This window comes from Lepus europaeus, chromosome Y, assembly GCF_033115175.1.
Source record: "Lepus europaeus isolate LE1 chromosome Y, mLepTim1.pri, whole genome shotgun sequence".
In the NCBI taxonomy this organism is placed as follows: domain Eukaryota; kingdom Metazoa; phylum Chordata; class Mammalia; order Lagomorpha; family Leporidae; genus Lepus; species Lepus europaeus.
In genome coordinates this window covers 14,105,767-14,126,430 of record NC_084851.1, presented here as the reverse complement: position 1 = coordinate 14,126,430, position 20,664 = coordinate 14,105,767, and the positions used below count along the sequence as shown (strand labels likewise).

The window sequence follows — 20,664 nt, the reverse complement described above, 5'->3', positions numbered from 1 at the left end:
CATAAGAGATCCAAAAAACTCCAATGAGAGACTATTGAAACTCATAAAAGAGTTGGTAAAATGGCACTATATAAAATCAACAAAGAAAAATCAAGAGCCTTTGTATGCACAGATAATGCCATGGCTGAAAAAGAACTTGTAAGATCAGTACCATTAGGCCAGCGCCACAGCTCTCTAGGCTAATCCTCTGCCTGTGGCACTGGCAACCCATGTTCAAGTCCCGGTTGGGGTGCAGGATTCTGTTCTGGTCGCCCCTCTTCCAGTCCAGCCTCTGTTGTGGCCTGGGAGTGCAGTGGAGGATGGCCCAAGTCCTTTGGCCCTGCACTCGCATGGGAGACCAGGAGAAGCTCCTGGCTCCTGGATTTGGATCAGTGTAGTGCGCCTGCTGCAGTGGCCATTGGAGGGTGAACCAACAGTAAAGGAAGAAATTTCTCCCTGTCTCTCTCTCACTGTCCACTCTGCCTGTAAAAAAAAAAAAAGTAAAAAAAGAAAGATCAGTACCATTCACAGAAGCACCAAAAAGAAACAAATTCATCAAATACCTTGAAATAAAGTTAACCAAGTAATTCAAAGATTACTATGTTGAAAATTATATAACACTAAAGAAAGAAATAGGCCAGCACCACTGCTCACTAGGCTAATCTTCCACCTGTGGCACCGGCATTCCAGGTTCTGGTCTTGGTTGTGGTGTCAGTTCTGTCCTGGTTGCTCCACTTCCAGTCAAGCTCTGCTGTGGCCTGGGAAGGCAGTGGAGGATGCTCCAAGTCCTTGGGCCAAGCACCCTCATGGGAGACCTGGAGGAAGCACCTGGCTCCTAGCTTCAGTTCAGCACAGCATGCCGCCCATAGCAGCCATTTGGGGGGTGAACCAATGGAAGGAAGACCTTTCTCTCTGTCTCTCTCTCTCTCTCTCTCACTGTCTAACTGCCTGTCAAAAAAGAAAAAAAAAGAGAGAAATAAATAGAAGATATTAAAAATGGAAAAATCTTCCACATTCATGGATTGGAAGAATCAACATCACCAAAATATCCATACTTACAAAATCAGTTTAGAGATTCAATATGATATCAATCAAAATTTCAATGGCATTATTTTAGATCCATAAAAAATGATGCTAGAATTCATATGGAAACAGAAGAGGCCCTGGATAGCTAAAGCAATCTTGTACAACAAAAACAAAGCTAGAGGCACCACAATCCTGGATTTCAAGACAAACTACAGGATAATCAAAATAGCCTGGTACTGGCACAAAAATATATGTATAGATTAATGGAACAAAATAGAAACTTCCAAATTCAATCCATGTGTCTACAGAAACTGTGATGTTATTATGTTTAATAAAATGGCAAAAATCAATCCATGTATGGAGCTAGTCTCTTTAACAATGATGCTGGAAAAGCTGGACCTCTGATTCCAGAAATAGGAAATTGGACCCCTACTTTACACCCTACACAAAAATCCACTCAAAATGGATAAAAGAATTAAATCTATGACCCAATATCATCAAATTATTGTTGAACAGTGAGGAAACCCTGCAAATTATTGGCATAGGCAAAGACTTCTTGGATAGACCCCAGAAGCACAGGCAATCAAAACCAAAATCAACAAATGGGATTACATCAAGCTGAAAAGCTTCTGCCCTGCAAAGAAGCACTCAGCAAAATGAAGAGGCAGTTGACAAAATGGGAGGAAATATTTGCAAACTGTGCAACTGACAAAGGGTTAACATCCAGAATATATGAAAAGCTCAATGAATTTAACAACACAATAAACAATCCAACAAAGAAATGGGCAAGGAACATACACAAGTGTTTTTCAAGAGAGGAAATTTAGATGGGAGAAAGACACTTGGGAAAAATCTCAGGTTCATAGCCATCAGGGAAATGCAAGTCAAAACCACAATGAGGTTGGTATCACTCCAGTTAGAATGGTTCTCATACAGAAAAACATAATCAATAAATGCTGGCAAGGATGTGGCAAAATAGGTACTCTGATCCACTGCTCATGGGAATGTAAACTGGTGCAACCACTGTGGAAGTCAGTATGAAGATTACTCAGAAACCTGAGTATAGACCTTCAATATTATCCTGCCATTCCATGCCTGGCAAATTAACCAAACCAAAAGATTAGTACATGAAAAAGAAACCTGTACCCTCAAGTTCATTGCAGCTCAATTCACAATAGCTAAGATATGGAATCAACCCAGATGCCCATCATGTAGGCACTGAATAAAGAAATTATTGTATATATGCACTATGGAGTACTACTCAGCTGTAACAGCAAATAAAAAAATGAAATAATTTATTTTGCAACAAGATGATCACCATTGTATACCACTATACTTAGTGAAATGCACAAGTCCCCCCAAAAAAACAAATACCGGCCGGCGCCGCGGCTCACTAGGCTAATCCTCCGCCTTGCGGCACTGGCACACCGGGTTCTAGTCCCGGTTGGGGCACCGATCCTGTCCCGGTTGCCCCTCTTCCAGGCCAGCTCTCTGCTGTGGCCCGGGAGTGCAGTGGAGGATGGCCCAAGTGCTTGGGCCCTGCACCCCATGGGAGACCAGGAGAAGCACCTGTCTCCTGCCATCGGAACAGCGCGGTGCGCTGGCCGCAGCGCGCTACCGCGGCGGCCATTGGAGGGTGAACCAACGGCAAAAGGAAGACCTTTCTCTCTGTCTCTCTCTCTCACTATCCACTCTGCCTGTCAAAAAAAAAAAAAAAAAAAAAACAAATACCGTATGTTTCCCCTGATCTGATGCAACTAACAGAATACCTGAAATGTAATATATTCAAGCAAGATAGTCATTTGGAGAATGGCTGATTGTTTGTAGTCCTTGTTTCTTCCATTGATGAACAATCTTCAGTTTTGCTTTATTTTATTTTGTTTTCTTTCAATTCAAGTTTTTTGCTGAAATCTTCTACTTAGAGTAGGGCTAATTATAAGATCACTAAGCGAATTGATACTAGACCATCATAAAAATTAAGAATAGGAATCTGAGAAGGGTGGGAGGATTGGAATGTGGGTGAGAAGGACGGAAAGCCCCATTTTGTTCCTAAACCTGAAATGAAATATATGAAACTTGTATCACTTAAATTTTAAAAAAAAGACTACATATTGTTTACAGCATCAAATGGTTGCCTTATGACATCATAATGATTGTTTTTCATATCTCAATTGATTATGCCATCACAAGAGATTTTATGACATCACAATTGATTATAACATAACAATGGTATCTTTATGACAACACAATAGTATGCTATGTCATCACAATATTGGTTTATTCCATCACAATTTATTTTATGACTTCTAATTGGTTATAACATGATAATCATCATTTGTGAAATCAGAAGTGATACAAGATCCCAATGGTTTATACGGCATAACAATTGCTTATGATACACAATGGTGGGTTATGGCAACACAAACTGATGATGACTTCAGATTGGTAGATGTATAACATCACAATAGTCTTTATTATTTGATTATGATATCACAGTGATAGATATATGGTATAACAATGATGGATCCTCACATCCTAGTTGATTAGACAATTAAAGGGATTTAATGAAATCACAATTGATTATGACATAATGATAAGTTTATCATTTATAACATGGTTTTTCATGATGTGATATCTGTTGACATCAAAATGGTTTTAATTACATCATAGTTTACTATAACATTATATTGGTAATTTTATGACATTACAATGGAAGCTTAGGATATCAAAATATCGGTTCATGATTTCACAGTTGATGGTAACATCTCAATGGAAATTCATGTCATGTCCACCCAGTAGTCATTTATGACATCCCAATTGATTATTACCTCATGATGATAGTTTTATGATATCAGAATGAGATTCATTTCATCATGACCACATTATGTTTGCTCTCTATATATTTATGGCAGGACAATATTAGTATATGACATGAAAATAGTTTTCATAATATCAGAAATTTTTGTAACTTCAATATTGCAGTCTATAACATCACATTTGATTATGCCATCACAATTGTGGTTTATGACATAGTAAGTAACTAAAATAAATTATAGATTTATTACATCACAATGGTTTTGTTAATTCATAATTGAATATGACATCATAATAATCAGTTTATGGGATCACAATTAATTATGATGTCAAAATTGTAAGGTTATGATGTCCCAGTTATTTCAACAACTTCACATGATTATGAGACTACAAAGGTAGTTTTGTGAGATCACATTCATCATTATGGCAACACAAGGGTTGTTTATGACATCACAATTGGTCATAATGTCACAATGTCAGGTTTATGATACAGGAATTATTGGTATATGTAATCATAAGTATTATTATGACATCACAATGGTAGGTTTATTGCAGTATAAGGCATTTTATGTCATCTCAATACTGATCTATGACAGAATTGTTTTTATGACATCACTACCAATTACAGTACCACCACAATGGCCTATGATATTTCAATTGATTCTGGTGTTACAACATTGGATTTATGGCATCACAATGGCTTTTATGACTTTGCAATTGATAACAACATCACAGTGATTAGATTATGATGTCACAATGGTGATTTATCAAATCCTGATTGATTATATCACTATGACTTCAATGATGTCACAATTGATTATAACATAACAATGGTAATCTTATAAAATCACAGATTTTACATGTCACAACAATATATTTATACTTCTCAATCATTTTATGACATCACAGTTGACTATATCATGAGGATGATAGTGAATGAAAATTTATTATGCCATCAGAATATTTGTGACATCAGAATATTCATTTATGACATAAGAATAGTTTTAACATCCTCATAGATTTTGACATTGCATGGAGGTTCATAACATTATAATTGATTATATCACAATGATAAGTTTATGATGTGCCAATTGGTGCAGTGACTTCACAGAGGTAGTTTTATTTTTTTAATTAATTAATTAATTAATTTTGACAGGCAGAGGTATCCAGTGAGAGAGACATAGAGAAAGTCTTCCTTTTTCTGCTGGTTCACCCCAAGTGGCCATTACAACCAGCACATTACAGCTGGCATGCTGCGTTGATCCGAAGCCAGGAGCCAGGGGCTTCCTCCTGTTCTCCCATGTTGGTGCAGGGCCCAAGGACCTGGGTCATCCTCCACTGCCTTCCCGGGCCACAGCAGAGAGCTGGACTGGAAAAGGGACAACCAGGACAGAATCCAGTGCCCCAAACAGGACTAGAACCCGGGACGTCAGTGCCACAGGCAGAGGATTAGCCTAGTGAGCCATGGCACCAGCCACAGAGGTAGTTTCATAACATTACAAAGATCATTATGACACAACAAAAGTTATTCATGACATCACAATTTATTCCTACACCACAATGATAGGTTTATGACACCACAATGATTTTTACAACTTTGCTATTGATTATGACATCACAACAGTAGTCTTCTAGGCATTATTTTGTGATCACAATGATGACTTATGACATCACAGTTGATTATGACTCCATAACGCTTGTTTATAATGTCATAGTATTTTTATAATTTCACAAGTGATCCTGAAATCACCATGATAGTTTTATGATACAATCATGGTTTATCACATCTCAGTTGATTTTTCAACCTCACAATTGATTAATAAATAAGAATGATGACTTGATTTTATGTCATAATACTGATTTATAAAATCACAATGGATTTTATGACATCATAATAGAATATATCATAATAGTGGTTTATGTTATTATAATTTTGACTTGCAAATCTACTACAAATTGTGATTTAAGATACAGTGATTTTTTTTATTTCACAATTCATTTTTTGGTCACCATGATCATTTATGCCATCACAGTAGGTTTTGACTTCACAATGACATGATATCACAATTGATTATGACATTACAATGGTAGGCTTGTGATATCACAATGGTAGTTTGTTATATCACAATAAATTATGACATCAAAAGCATCCTTGCACAACAGCGTATATGATGTAACAATGGTAGTTTCATGATATCACATTAGATTTTATGACATCACAATACAATTTGAGATAACAATTATCTTATGTCAAAGTTGATTTTATCTTAAAACCAATGGTGGTTTATGAAATGAAAATTGACTATAACTATGGTTGCTGCATATCAAAATGATTTTATGACATAAAAATTAAATATGAAATCACAATGGTGATTTATAACATCATAGTAGATTATGGTGTAACAATTTTGATGACTCCATGATTGATTTGATGTTACAATTTACATATATGAGACCACAGTATTGTTCTATGGCATCACAATGATTTTGTGGCATAATAATTGATCGTGATGTCATAATGGTAGCTTTATTATATCACAGTGTTTTTATGTCATAATTTTGTTTATATGACCACACTGGTTTTTATGATAATGAAACTGATGTTAGCATCCTATTGGTGTTTTATGACAATCAGCTGGACTACCATGTCTGTGGTTCACTGGGATCACTTCCTTGAACACATTTGAGGAATTTCATTTCATCCAAGGCTGTTTCTATATAATCTTGGGCACTTTTACAAGTTTCATAGCAACAGATCTTTTCCAATGCATATTCCAAGGCAGCCAGACAGCAGAGAAGTGCCTCCCTCCAGGCTTCCTGATAACATGATAACAGCCATTGAAGAGGTCTCCAATTTTCACTGGATGATAGGCACCTTTGCAGTAGTCCATGAGGTCCTCTTGCTCCTCATCGTTTGATCCCTTCCCCTGGCTTTGGGGGTGTGGGGTCTGGCAAAGGTGGCAAAGGTGGTGGTAGTGGCAGCAGTGGAGGAAATAAAGGAGCTGTCTGCTGATGCTCTGGCTTTTTCAGGTGCTTCTCTCTTTTTGGCTTCCATTTTCAGGCCTGAGTAGCTAGCACTTTCCCAGAACTCATTGCTACATGGTGCAAGTGGGGTGGCAGGCTTTATGGTGGTGGCAGGTGTGGAGGTCATGCAGGAGCTGAGGTGAACCAAGCCAAGCCAAGCCAAGCCAGGCTGCAGCCTCCCCTTGCTCTGCCAGCGGAGGAGGCTAAACTGTGCCCCTACCACCATCACCACCATGGCCATCACCACTGCCACTGCTCCAGCTCTCTCAATTCTTTTCACGACAATGCATTTGATTACAAAATCATAATGGTGGCTTTATGAAATCACAATGGAAATCTATGATATCACAATTGGTTATGTCATCACAATTGATTGTGATTTTAGAATTGTTGGTTTATGCTGTCATAATAGTTTTATAACTATAGTTCATTATGACAGAACAATGGTTAGTTTATAACATCATTATAGGACTTTATGAGATCAGAATATTTGTATGGCAGCATAAAGGTTTCCTGACATCACAATTGATTATTACATAATAATGTTGCTTTATGATTCACAATTGATTATGATATACACTGGTGATTTATGATAAGGTTAATTAAGTACGATGTCCAATGATAAATTTATTACCTCATAGATTTTATGAATTCACAATTGATTATGTTATTACAGTGATAAATTTATTACAATGGTGGTTAATGATATCCCAGGTGATTATAAATCAAAAGGAATTTTATAATGTCACAATTGATCATTACCTGACAATATAACTTTAAACACCACAGTGGCCTTTTTTGTCACAAAATATTGGTTTATTACATCATATGCTGTTTATGATACCACAATTTAATATAACATCATAATTACAGTTTATGGCATAACAATTGGTTATCATAACTCATTAGTGTGTTTATGATGCTACAGTGCTTTCAGTGATTTCACAGTGATGATGAAATCACAATGGCAGACTTTTATCATGATTTATCACATTTCAATTGGTTATGATATCTGAAGGGTTTTTGCATCACAATTGATTAAGCCATAAGAATGATAGCTTATCACAATGTTTTATGACACCAAAAAATACTTTCACATCACAATGGCTTTTTCATCACAATTATAAGATCATAATGCTAGTTTTATTACAATATAATCATTGGTTTATGACTTCACAATAGTACATTAATAACTTAATATACTATATGATCTCATAATGGATTTCATGGAATCACAATTGATTATAAACTCACAATGGTGATATATGACAAGACAACCAATTATGATATCACAATACATCACAACTGATTATAATGTCACAATTGTGGGTTCATGATGCTGCAGGGTATTTATGATTTTACTGGTGATTACTTGATTGTGATGTAACAGTAGGCTTATGGTATCACAATAGTTGGTTTATGGCATCAAAATATCAGTTTATGAATTCACAATGATTTCTTTGACATGATAATTAGGTATGATATGACAATGGAGGTTTATGAAATCACAGCTATGACATCATAATGATATATTTATGATATCACAAAGCATTTTATGTGTTTTCAATTGATTATGACATTATAATGGTAGGTTTTTGTAATAACATTGGTGGTTTATCATCATTATAATATCATAAGGATATTCACAATAGCACAATTAATTATTAAATGACAACTGTATCTTTTTTTTGACAGGCAGTTAGACAGTGAGAGAGAGATGCAGAGAGAAAGGTCCTCCCTCCATTGGATCACCTCCCAAATGGCTGTTACGGCTGGCACACTGCGCCAATCTGAAGCCAGGAGCTAGGTGCTTCCTCCTGGTCTCCCATGCATGTGCTTGGCCCAAGCACTTGGGCAGTCCTCCACTGCCTCCCCAGGCCACAGCAAAGAGCTGGACTTGAAGAGGAGCAACTGGGACAGAACCTGGTACCACAACCAGGACTAGAACCTGGGGTGCAAGCGCCACAGGTGGAGGATTAGCCTTGTGAGCCTTGGTGCTAGCCAACTAGGCTATATTGGTTTATCAAAATTGATCACATCATAATGGTTGTTTAAACATCACAATTGATCATGACATGTCATATGTCTTAGTGTTATTCCTTAGTTGTACCTACTCAATAGTGGCTGAGCCTGGCTAATCTGGGTTCTCCATAGTAGATTTGGTGTCCAAGCTTGCAAATGCATTCTTAGAGATCACATTGGCACCTTGAAATCAGCCTTGGATGGGAATATTTACACCAAAAAAAATGTCCCAGTGATGCATCCTAAGGCTTCTCCTGCTTCTAAGGGACTATTTTAATGCATGTCACTGCCCTGGCACTTGGTTTTGTTTCACTCTTAGGCCAATATTTTTCATCCCACAAAAAATATAGTTTCTTATCTCTGGTTCTTAGTCAAAAGCTGGTTTAAATTTCAATTTCTAAGCTAGGAGTAGAGCACTCATTTCCGTGTGTCTCCCGTGTTCAGAGCTTGTGCAGATGAAGAATTTCCAATGAACTTTTCAACTCATTTCTTCACCCTCTTGTTAGCATCCTTTTGCGTGATCTTTAGGAAGGAACCTCAGTTGAAGATACTGAGCTCTGTAAGCACAATGCCTGGAAGATGGAAGGAACACTGGCTTCATTGGAAGACGTATTTCTCTTCCTGATTTCAGAAAACTATCTTTCTATTTAAGTATGTCTTTCTCTTTGAGGCTAAAATTTTATTCCAGAACTCATCCATATGCTGAAGAGACCAAGAACATATTGAACACAAATACCAGGTTATGGCTTTGTCTCCCAGCCAGAAAATAAGGCAAACAGAGTAAGGATATTTGGTTTTATCAATTTATGGATACCTTGCCAGTAAAATAGGACAAAAGGACGTGAATTTACAGAGTTTAGAATGTTTTGTTTATTTTTAATTTATCTCTTATTCATTAGTATTTCTTTTTTAATTTTTAAAATTTTATTTAAGCTACGGAAGTTTCATGTACTTTAAATATACAGATTTAGGAACATAGTGATAGTTCCTTCATTCCCATCCATGCTCCAAGTGTTCTTCCTCCTACCTCTAACATTTCCAATCTTAATTTTTATAAATATCTACTTTCCATTTACTTAATTACCATAAAGTTAACCCTACACAAATAAAAGAATTCAACAAATAGTATGATAATACAAAGAGTGTTCCTCAACAGTATAGACCAGGACTGTAAATGATCATGAAATCTGAAAATGTCAATTTCAGTCCTATACATTGTCATTTAGGTACTCTAATAGCTACACTTGATCAAGAATATATGATAAATTTCTTTTGGTGGCTGGCTTATTTCACTAAATATAATGTTTCCAGTTGGATTCATTTTGTTGCAAAAGACAGGATTTCATTTGTTTGCAGCTGATTAGTACTCCCTTAGTGTGTGTGTGTGTGTGTGTATCACAATTTCTTTATCCAGTCTTCAATTGATGGACATATGTTAGCTATTATGAATTGAGCAGAAATGAACTTGGGGGTACAGTTAGCTCTTTCAAATGATGATTTCTTTTGCTTTGGATAATTCTTAGGAGTGGGATGGACAGAACAAATGGTAGGTCTATGTTCAGGTTTCTGTAATATCTCCATATGGTCTTCTACAGTGGCTGCATCAATTTACAATAACACCAGCAGTGAATTAGGATACATTCTCTTCACATCCATGGAAGCAGTTATTGTTATTGATTTCTGTATAAGAGTCATTCTAATTGGGGTGAGTTGAAACTGCATTGCCATTTTGATTTACAATTCCATAATGGCTAGTGATCCTGAACGTTTTTATTTTTTCAAATATCTGTTGATCATTTGGTATTCGCTCTTGAAAAATGCCTGTTCAAGTCCTTTGCCTATTTCATAACTGGATTCTTTGTTTTGTTTTTGTAGAATTTCTTGAGCTACTTATAGATTCTGGATATTAAGCCTTTATCAGATACATAGTTTGCTAATACTTTCTCCCATTCTGTCAGTTCTCTCTTCAATTTGCTGCTTCTTTTGCAGTGCAGAAGCATCTCAGCTTGGTGTAATCCCATTTATCAATTTTGAATTTGCTTGCCTATAATTCTGGGGTCTTTTCCAAGAAGTCTTTTCCTATGAAAATATCTAGCAGTGTTTTCCCAATATTATTTAGTGATTTGATGGTATCAGGTATAGATTTAGGTCTTTGGTACATTTTCAGCAGATTTTTGTGTAAGGTGTCAGGTAGGGGTCTTGTTTCATATTTTTGCATGTGGTTATCCAGTATTCCCAGCCTCATTTGCTGAATAGCCTATGCTTGCTCCAGGGATTGATTTTAGTTCCATCATCAGAATTAAATGATTTTAGATGCATGGACTGGTTTCTGGAGTTTCTATTCTGTTCCATTAGTCTACACATCTTTTTATGCCAGTATCAGGTTGCTTTGAATATAACTGCTCTGTAGTATGTCTTGAAATCTGGTTTTGTGAGACCTCCAACTTGGTTTCTATCATATTATATAGCTTTAGTGTTCAGGATCTCTTGTGTTTGTATATGAATTTTAGCATCATTTTTCCTGCATAAGAGAAGAATATTATTCGCATAATGATAGCGATCACATTCAATCTGTAAATTGTTTTCAGTAGTATGGACATACTGATGATAGTAATTCCTCCAATCCATAAACATAGATTTATTTTCCATTTTTAATATATTTTACTTCTTTCTTTAATGTTTTATAATTTTCATAGTAGAGAGATATCTTTGGTTAAATTTATTACAAATTATTTAATTCTTTTTGTAGCTATTGTGAATGGATTGATTTTAAAAGTTCTCTCTCAACCATGGTATTGTCTGTGTCTAAAAAGGCTATTGATTTTTGTATGTTAACTTTATATCCTGCCATTTTACATAGCTCTTTTATGAGTTACAATACTCTCTTAGTGGAGTCTTTTGGTTCCCGAATATATTGTGATATGGCATCTACAAGTACAGAAAATATGACTTGCTCCTTTCCAATTTTTATTCCTTTGGATTCTTTTTCTTGCTTACTGGCCCTGGCTCAATCAGGCTATATCTAGAATCATGTCATCTGCAAATAGGAATAGTTTGCATTGCTTCCTTTCAATTTCTACACTTTTGACTTCTTTTTCTTACCTAATGGCTCTCACTAAAACTGAGGACTATATTGTGTAGCAATTCTCAGAGTGGGAATTCTTGTCTGGTTGTGGATCTTAATGGAAATGTTCCCAAATTTTTCCCCATCCAGTAAGTTCCTGGCAGAGGTTTTGCCTATACTCAATTTGCTTAAGATTTTCATCCGGAAAGGGTGTTGTATTTTATCAAATGATTTCTCTGTTTCTATTGAGGTTATCATATGCTTTTTGTTTTTCAGTTTATTAATGTGATGAATCATGTTGATTGATTTGTGAAATCTTGAACCATCCATGCACACAATGGATAAATCCCACTTAATCCAGTCAAATATATTTCATCTGGGTTATTGGATTAAATTTGCTACTCTGTTGTTGAAAATTTTTGCAACTATGTTCAGCAGTGGTATAGGTCTGTAGTTCTCTATCTGTGTTGTATCTTTTTCAGATCTAGGAATTAATGTGATTCTGGCTGCATAGAAAAAATTTGGGAAGATTCTCTCCCTTACAGTGGCTTTGAACAGCTTGAGAAGAATTGGAGTTACTTTTTCTTTAAATGTCTGGTAGAATTCAGCAGTGAAGCTATCAGCTCCTGGACTCTTACTTGTTGGGAGTGTCTCTATTACTGATTAAGTCTCCAACTTGGTTTTTGGTCTGGTTAGGTTATCATTTTTTTAAACTTTTATTTAATGAATATAAATTTCCGGCCGGCGCCGTGGCTCAACATGCTAATCCTCCGCCTTGCAGCACTGGCACACCGGGTTCTAGTCCCAGTCAGGACACTGATCTTGTCCCGGTTGCCCCTCTTCCAGGCCAGCTCTCTGCTGTGGCCAGGGAGTGCAGTGGAGGATGGCCCAAGTGTTTGGGCTCTGCACCCCGTGGGAGACCAGGAGAAGCACCTGTCTGCTGCCATCGGAACAGCGCAGTGCGCCGGCCGCAGCGCGCTACCGCAGCGGCCATTGGAGGGTGAACCAATGGCAAAAGGAAGACCTTTCTCTCTGTCTCTCTCTCACTGTCCACTCTGCCTGTCAAAAATAAAAAAAATAATAATAATGAATATAAATTTCCAATGTACAACTTATGGATTACAGTGGATTCCCCCCCCCCATAACTTCCCTCCCACCCACAACCCTCCCCTCTCCCGCTCGTTCTCCCCTTCCATTCACATCAAGATTCATTTTCAATTCTCTTTCTATACAGAAAATCAATTTAGTATACATTAAGTAAAGATTTCAACAGTTTGAACCCACATAAAAACATAAAGTGAAACATACTGTTTGAGTACTAGTTATAGCATTAAATCAAAATGTACAGCACATTAAGGACAGAGATACCACATGAGGAGCAAGAGCATAGTGACTCCTGTTGTTGACCCCACAAATTGACACTCTAGTTTATGGTGCCATAAAAGACATGGTGAGGATAGTAACCAATGATCCTAAGAGTGGCATTAACCTGGTCTGAACAATTATACAGCATTAAGTGGGGAAGAGGACCATCAGTACACACAGGTTGGGAGTAGAGCCATTGGAGGTAGAGTAGAGGTTATGATTACAAAGGAATGAGGCCCAAGTGTGCTAGACAGAGTCTAGAACAAAGGACAGAGTCATTATTAGAGGAGCTAAGAAAGGTGCTGTCTAAGCTACAATTAAGTTTTCTGATTGAGAGGCAAATAGAACCTGACAGAAGGGGCTTGATAATAATCTGGTGGGCTTTAGGCCTTGTAAATTAAGAGGCCCAGACCTATCTATCGCTTCACATGGGGTACATCCTAAGGGAGGTGTGAACCTCCTAGGGGAAGGCACTCTGTTGACTTTCATCACTTGGCTGGCTTGGGAGGAGAGCTGGCCAGGTATAGGCAGGGGGCATCTCTAACAAGAAATTTACAGTTCTGCCTGCAATGTCGCTGACCCTACTTGACCATACCCTGAGCTGCAGTGGTCACATTGGAAGTTGGGCTGAGTGAAGGGCATTTCAGCTTAGAGCCAATAAGATCTGTGGCTCTGACCTGGGCATCCTTTGACTCCAGGGCAGGTCCATTTCCAGTGATCCAAATCTTGGCAGAGCTGCCAGGGCTCTTCACAAGCTGACTTCTGCTGAAGCCCAGGCTTACCACATTGAAAGCCACTGCAGTGGACTGGCCTGTTGGGTTCCTTGAGGGCAGATCACTGTACAGATCAGCCATTAATAGGCCTGCCACCCATTGCTTCTGATGCCTCGCTTTCTTTTCCTCCTTGTTTTTGTTAAAGCAGACCAGAGGATGCAAGTCAAGGGAGTGCCCAAGTCACATCTCTAATATTCGATGGCCTGAACTACAAGTCTATAGTCACAGGCATGTTCTGTAGTAGTTTTTCTAAGGCAGACAATGCCCATGAGGAAAATTATATTCTCACTTTAAAACTTTCTTTCAGTTTGGTCTGAAAGGGAGGCTTCCTCTACTTACTGTTTACTTCACTGATGGCAATGTAAATCTAGCTAAGAAATTATAATTTAAGCTCTTATTTTGGCTATGCTATTACAGAAAAATGTTAGCCATCTCTTTGATAAGGTATAACCATTAAATTGTGCATCCTACAGAGTCCTTTATAATAGAATTAGTTTCCTACCTTGAGGAGAATAGAGAAATGAAAGAGCAAGTTGGGCTTAGAATAGAGAAATGAGGGAGCAAGTACTAGATCGCTTGCTGACAATAGTAATATTACGTGAATACTTAGCAAATAGTTTCAACAATTAGATAGCAACTTAAGAAAACATTTACCAGAAGGTCCAATGCCTTCTAGAAATTTTAAGAATCATGTATTTGGAAACACCTCTTAAATATCTAACATGGTTTTTTGTTTAACCAGTAAACTTAAGCACAACCATATAAAATGTTTTTAGTTTCTTTCTACCAACAAGTCTAAAACATATGATACAGAGATTCAGATCACACAAATTAAAATATATCTTTGATTAATTTTAGCAGCCTAAATTTATGGACAATCTTATCTATGAGCCAATTAAAATAAAACTCTTAATAAAATTTTCCTATGTGGACATACAATATGTACCCACATATAACATAACATAATAGACCAATATAGCAATTTAATAATAGCTTTTAAAATCTTTAACTCTTTTTGTAGATTGCCAATTGATTTGAATTGCTTTTTGTTTTTAGTAACCTCAGTTAACAGTACTTTCTCTTAGTTGGTACTGTTAATACATTATTGGCTTCATCTGTTTACAGAACCTTCCCAAAGTACTGAATACAATAGAAGTGGCTGGAAAAAGTCCATAGGAACCTATAGGAGGACAGCTAAACACAGACCCAACAACGCTTTAGTTTTATGAGCAGCAAATCATATATAACTGTGGATGACAAAAGACTTTAAGTTGCCATGTTTAAAATTATAAACTCATCAACCAACAAGAGACACTTGCTTACTTCACAGTATTTTTGAAAGCACCTGTAGGATTTTACAAGTATTTAACCCTTTAGGCGTCTGGGGCTTTCTCATTAAGATAACTATCATGTCTAGTAACACAAGATCATTAGACTTTTTAATTCTCAAACATTTGTATTAATAGCATTTTCCATTATAGAAACTTAAAATTTAGTACCACGTTACATTGTGACAGTACTTCTAATATAATCCAAATAGCCTGATTAGTTGGTGTCTCTATAAGATGAGAGACATAGGTCCTTCAATTTTTTCGGTTGGGACCAAACTGGAAAAACCAAAGTCCAGGATTTACTGGAAATTTTAGAGTCCAGATTGTTTGGAACTTTGATTTTTTGAATGCCTGTCAAGAATGCCAAGAAGGCTCACAATCCAAAATATCTGGTTGAAATAAGATTCCTTAAAATCATGACATACCATAGAACACATTTGATCATTGTTACAAGGTGATTATTCAAATCTTTGAAAATAAGCACATATTTAAATAACCCATAGCTCTTAATAAAAATTCAGCTTTTTAACAATTAAATTTAATAGACATCAAGAGAACATAATAGATTACTTTAACACATTGCTTTAACAGAGCATCAGAGTTTAATTCTATGTCAAAGAGAAATTGAGCTTCCTGTGATCTTTGGCTGTGAGGTTTCCTTCCTTTACCTTCTTTCATATTGGTGACCATGTTTCTGTGTTTCTGTGTGTAACACATCTTTAAGCATCTTTTGCAGGGCAGGACGAGTGGCAACAAATTCTTTCAATTTCTGTTTGCTATGAAAAATCTTTATTTCACCTTCATTCACAAATGAGAGCTTTGCAGGATATAATATTCTGGGCTGGCAGTTTTTCTCTCTTGGGACCTCGGCTATGGCTTGCCATTCCCTTCTAGCTTGTAGGGTTTCTGATGAGAAGTCTGCTGTGAGTCTAATTGGATATCCTCTGAGAGTAATCTGACGTTTCACTCTTGCACATTTTAGAATCTTTTCTCTATGTTTCACTGTGGTGAGTTTGCCACAACATGTCATGGTGAGGATCTCTTTTGATCATGTTTATTAGGGGTTCTGTAAGCTTCCTGTACTAAGATGCCTCTGTCCTTCTCCAAACCTGGGAAATTTTCTGCTAGAATCTCACTGAAAATGCCTTCTAATCCTTTCTCCCTCTCCATGCCTTCAGGAACTCCCAGAACCCGAATGTTAGGATTTTTAATAGTATCGTGTAGATTCCTGACAATATTTTTTAGATTTCTAATTTCCTCTTCTTTTCTTTGGTTTGCCTATGTCCTTTCCTGTTCTCTGTCTTCTAAGTCTGATATTCTCTCTTCTGCTTCGCCCATTCTGTTTTTAAGGCTCTCTAATGTGTTTGCCATTTGATCTATTGAAGTCTTCACTTCATTATGGTTTCTCATCACTATCACAGTTTCATGTTCTACTAATTGTTTCATTTCATTTTGATTCCTCCTTAATATTTCATTTTCATGAGAGATATTTTCTATCTTGTCCATAAAGGATTTCTGTAGTTCAAGAATTTGTTTTTGAGAACTCCTTAATGTTCTTATCAATTTTTTGAGATCCACTTTTTGCATTTCTTGTATCTCATCATCTTCATAATCTTGAAATGGTGTGTCTTTTTCATTTGGGGGCGTCATAGTGTCTTCCTTGTTCTTGTTACCTCGGTTTTTGTGTTTGTTGTTTGGCATGTTGGAGACATTTAGTTTCTTCACTGTCGTGTTTTTTCTTGTTATACTATGGCTCTATAGTACGTGTACTGTCTGCTTTTGGTGGAGCCTTAGAGGCTTAAGATGAGTGTGGCCTGAGAGCTCTGTTTGGTTCCTCAGGGTTGAGGGTGTGTCAAAGGTGACACTCCCAGGTTAGGCATGGTAAATCTCTCTTTCTTTCATTCTTTTTTTTTTTGATTCAAAAGTGAAGTAATTCTGCACAGCTGAACACACAGCTGAACGTAATTGGAGGTAGTTAGCAGGCAAATGATATACCCACAGGAGCTGGAGATCAGAAGCTCTTTCCCAAGGACCACACAGGGAATCTGTGCTGCCCTCAGTGTGGGCTCTTATTCTCCTTTAGTCTCCCACTGGGTTGCCAAGTTAGATCCTAATCTCCCATTATTTCACCCCTCCTCCAGAGTCAGGTTTTTCTGCTAGGCTCAGGGCCGGTGCAGACCTGCGGTTGCCCTGCTTATGACGTATGTCCAAAATGGCACCTTCTCTTTGTCTTGCTTGCCTTTGAGGGGTGATTGGAGTGAGAGAAGTTCCTGTCCATATTGGTCAATTTTCCCCCCTCTCTCTCTTCTAGTTAGCCTGGTGAACTTTTCCCCATGGAGTTTCAAGCCTCATTCCCTCTAGTCTCCTCTTTCCACTTTCCTTGTGGTGTCTCAGGCTATTGAGTTTTAGCTCACCTTGCGTTCCAGTGCTGGTGTGTTGAGTCTGCTGCTGGTGTCCCAAACTTGGGCTCCCACGCTCTCCACGCAGGTCCACTATGAATCACTAGTTCCAGAAGAGTTTCCTCTGCTGTTTCTTTCCCTACTCTTCCCTGAACCTGCAGTATCTCCACTTTTACTAAAATGTCTCTTCCCAGACTATCAGTGTGCTCTCTTCCTATTCCGCCATCTCTCCCCTGGTTAGGTTTTCTATATCTCAAGACTCACTTGGCTAATCCTCTGCCTGTGGTGCCGGAACCCCAGGTTCTATTCCTGGTTGGTGTGCCAGTTCTGTCCCGGTTGCTCTTCTTCCAGTCCAGCTCTCTGCTCTGGGCTGGGAAAGCAATGGAGGATTGCCCAAGTGCTTGGGCCCTCCACCCACATGGGAGACCAGGATGAAGCATCTGGCTCCTGGCTTCAGATTAGCACAGTGCACCAGCCATAGCAGCCATTTGGGGGATGAACCAATGGAAAGAAAACTTTTCTCTCTGTCTCTCTGTCACTGAGTCTGCCTTTCAAAAAAATAAATAAAAAATAAAAGTTCAATTTTACCACTGGTCCTCAATATTGATTTTTGCTTCAATTTTACTTATTTCTTGTCTAATTTTTATTATTTCCTTCATTCTACTAAGTTTGAGTTTGATTTATTGTTGTTTTTCTAGGTCTTTTATGCATTCATAGCTCATTTATTTGATACATTTTGAACTTCATCATGTAGGCATCAATTGCTATATTCTTCCCTCTTAACATTGCTTCTGTTGTATCCCATATATTTTTTTATATGAGGTTTCTCATCATATGTGGGATGAAAAGTTCTGTAGATATTAGTTAGGTCCATTTTGTCCATAATGTTGATTAACTCTATTTTTTCCTTGTTGACTTTCTGTCTAGTTGGTCTATTGATGAAAGTGTGGTGTTGAGGTCCCCCATTACTATTGTATTAGCTTCTATGCCTACCTTTAAGTTAATTAACATTTAATTTAAATAGCCTATACCCTTTAATTAGTTGCATATATATTTATTATAGTCACATCTTCCTGTTGAGTTGATAGCTTAATGATTATGCCATGCCCTTCTTTGTCTCTTGAAACAGTTTTTGTATTAAGTCTATTTTGTCTGATATTATGATGGCAACACCTGCCCTTTTATGCTTTCTGATAGCATGAGATATCTTTTCACTTCCATCTTTGTGTATCTTTGTTGACAAGATCTGTTTCTCATGGGCACAAAATAGATGGGTCTTGTTTTTCTTTTTTTTTTATGGTGGAACAACATATATTTAGAATTAGCCAGCTGGACTCAGTTCAGATGATCCCAATTTTGTTGGCAATGTCCAGAGCATCATAGTCAGCAGCCAGCCGCACATAGGCCTTCTTCTCTCCATCAGGTCTGATCAGGGTGTTGACTTTGACCACATCAATATCATAGAGTTTCTTCACAGCTTGTTTGATCTGGTGCTTGTTGGCCTTGACATCCACAATGAACACCAGGGTGTTGTTGTCTTCTATCTTCTTCATGGCGGACTCCGTGGTCAGGGGGAACTTGATGATGACATAGTGGTCAAGCTTGTTTCTCCTGGCGCTCTTCCGAGGGTATTTGGGCTGCCATCAGAGGCGTAGTGTCTTGGGCCGCCGGAAGGTGGAGGACGTGCGGATCTTCTTCTTCTTGTGGCTGTGGACACCTTTCAGCACTGCCTTCTTGGCCTTTAAGGCCTTTGCTTTGGCTTCGACTTTAGGAGGGGCAGGAGCTTCCTTCTTCGCCTTTGGCGCCATCTTGGTGAAAAGTTATGGGTCTTGTTTTTCAAATCATTCAGCCTCTCTGTGTATTGTAACTGGAGAGACTGGATTTTTGAGACCATTTACTTTCAAGGTTACTAGTAATAAATAATGACTTGGCCCTGCCATTCTTTCCATAAATATTCCTATTATTTATATGAATTGCTTTTATAATTTTACTGTGAGGTTTTCTGCCTTCATTTTCTTTCATAATGTTTTTTCTTGTATTTCTGTGGGTAGCACATCCATAAGAATCTTTTGTAAGGCTGAATGATTGTTGACAAATTCTTTCAAATTCTGTTCATTATGGAAGGTCGTTATTTCACCTTCACTCATAAATGAGAGCTTTGCAGTGTACAGTATGCTGGGTTGACAATTTTGTTTCTTTTAAGATGTAGACCACGTATTTTCATTCCCTCCTAAGCTGTAGGGGTTCTGATGAGAATTCAGTCTAAATGGAGATCCTCTAAAAGAAACCTGGCATTTCCTTTGTGCACATTTTAGAATCTTTTCTTTATTTCTTCCTTCTGAAGGATTGCTTACAATTTGTCATGATGAAGAACTTTTCTGGTCATCTCTGTTAGAAGCTCTATGTGTTTCCTGTGACAGATGCCTCTTTCTTTCTTGAAACTGGGAAATTTCCTGTAATTATTTCACTAACTAGGCCTTCTAGACCATGTTCTCTTTCCACACCTTTAGGAATTGTATGACAAGTATTTTGGTCATTTGAGAGGATCCCATAAATCTCCAACACTGTTTTTAAGTTTTCTGATTTCTTTTGGATCTAACAGAAATTTTAAAAGTTTCGTCTTCTAAATCCAATATTCTTTCTTTTGCGACACCAAGTCCACTGTTAAGGCTTTACACCATATTTTTATTTGATCTATTGCATTCATCACTTCTAATATTTCATTTTTGTTTATCTTAAAATCAGAATTTCATGAGAGAATTCACATTCATGTCATGTATTTGTTACTTTATTTCATGGATTTTCTATTAATTACTTTTTTTTGACAGGCAGAGTTAGACAGAGGGAGAGAGAGAGAGAGACAGAGA

The 20,664-nt window shown here is 37.4% G+C and overlaps 1 pseudogene; it reads right to left on the bottom strand.

The window, feature by feature from the left end:
* Positions 1 to 6,430: 6,430 nt before the first annotated feature.
* LOC133754103 (SRSF protein kinase 2-like) lies at positions 6,431 to 6,912 on the bottom strand (annotated as a pseudogene).
* Between the last annotated feature and the right edge of the window lie 13,752 nt (positions 6,913 to 20,664).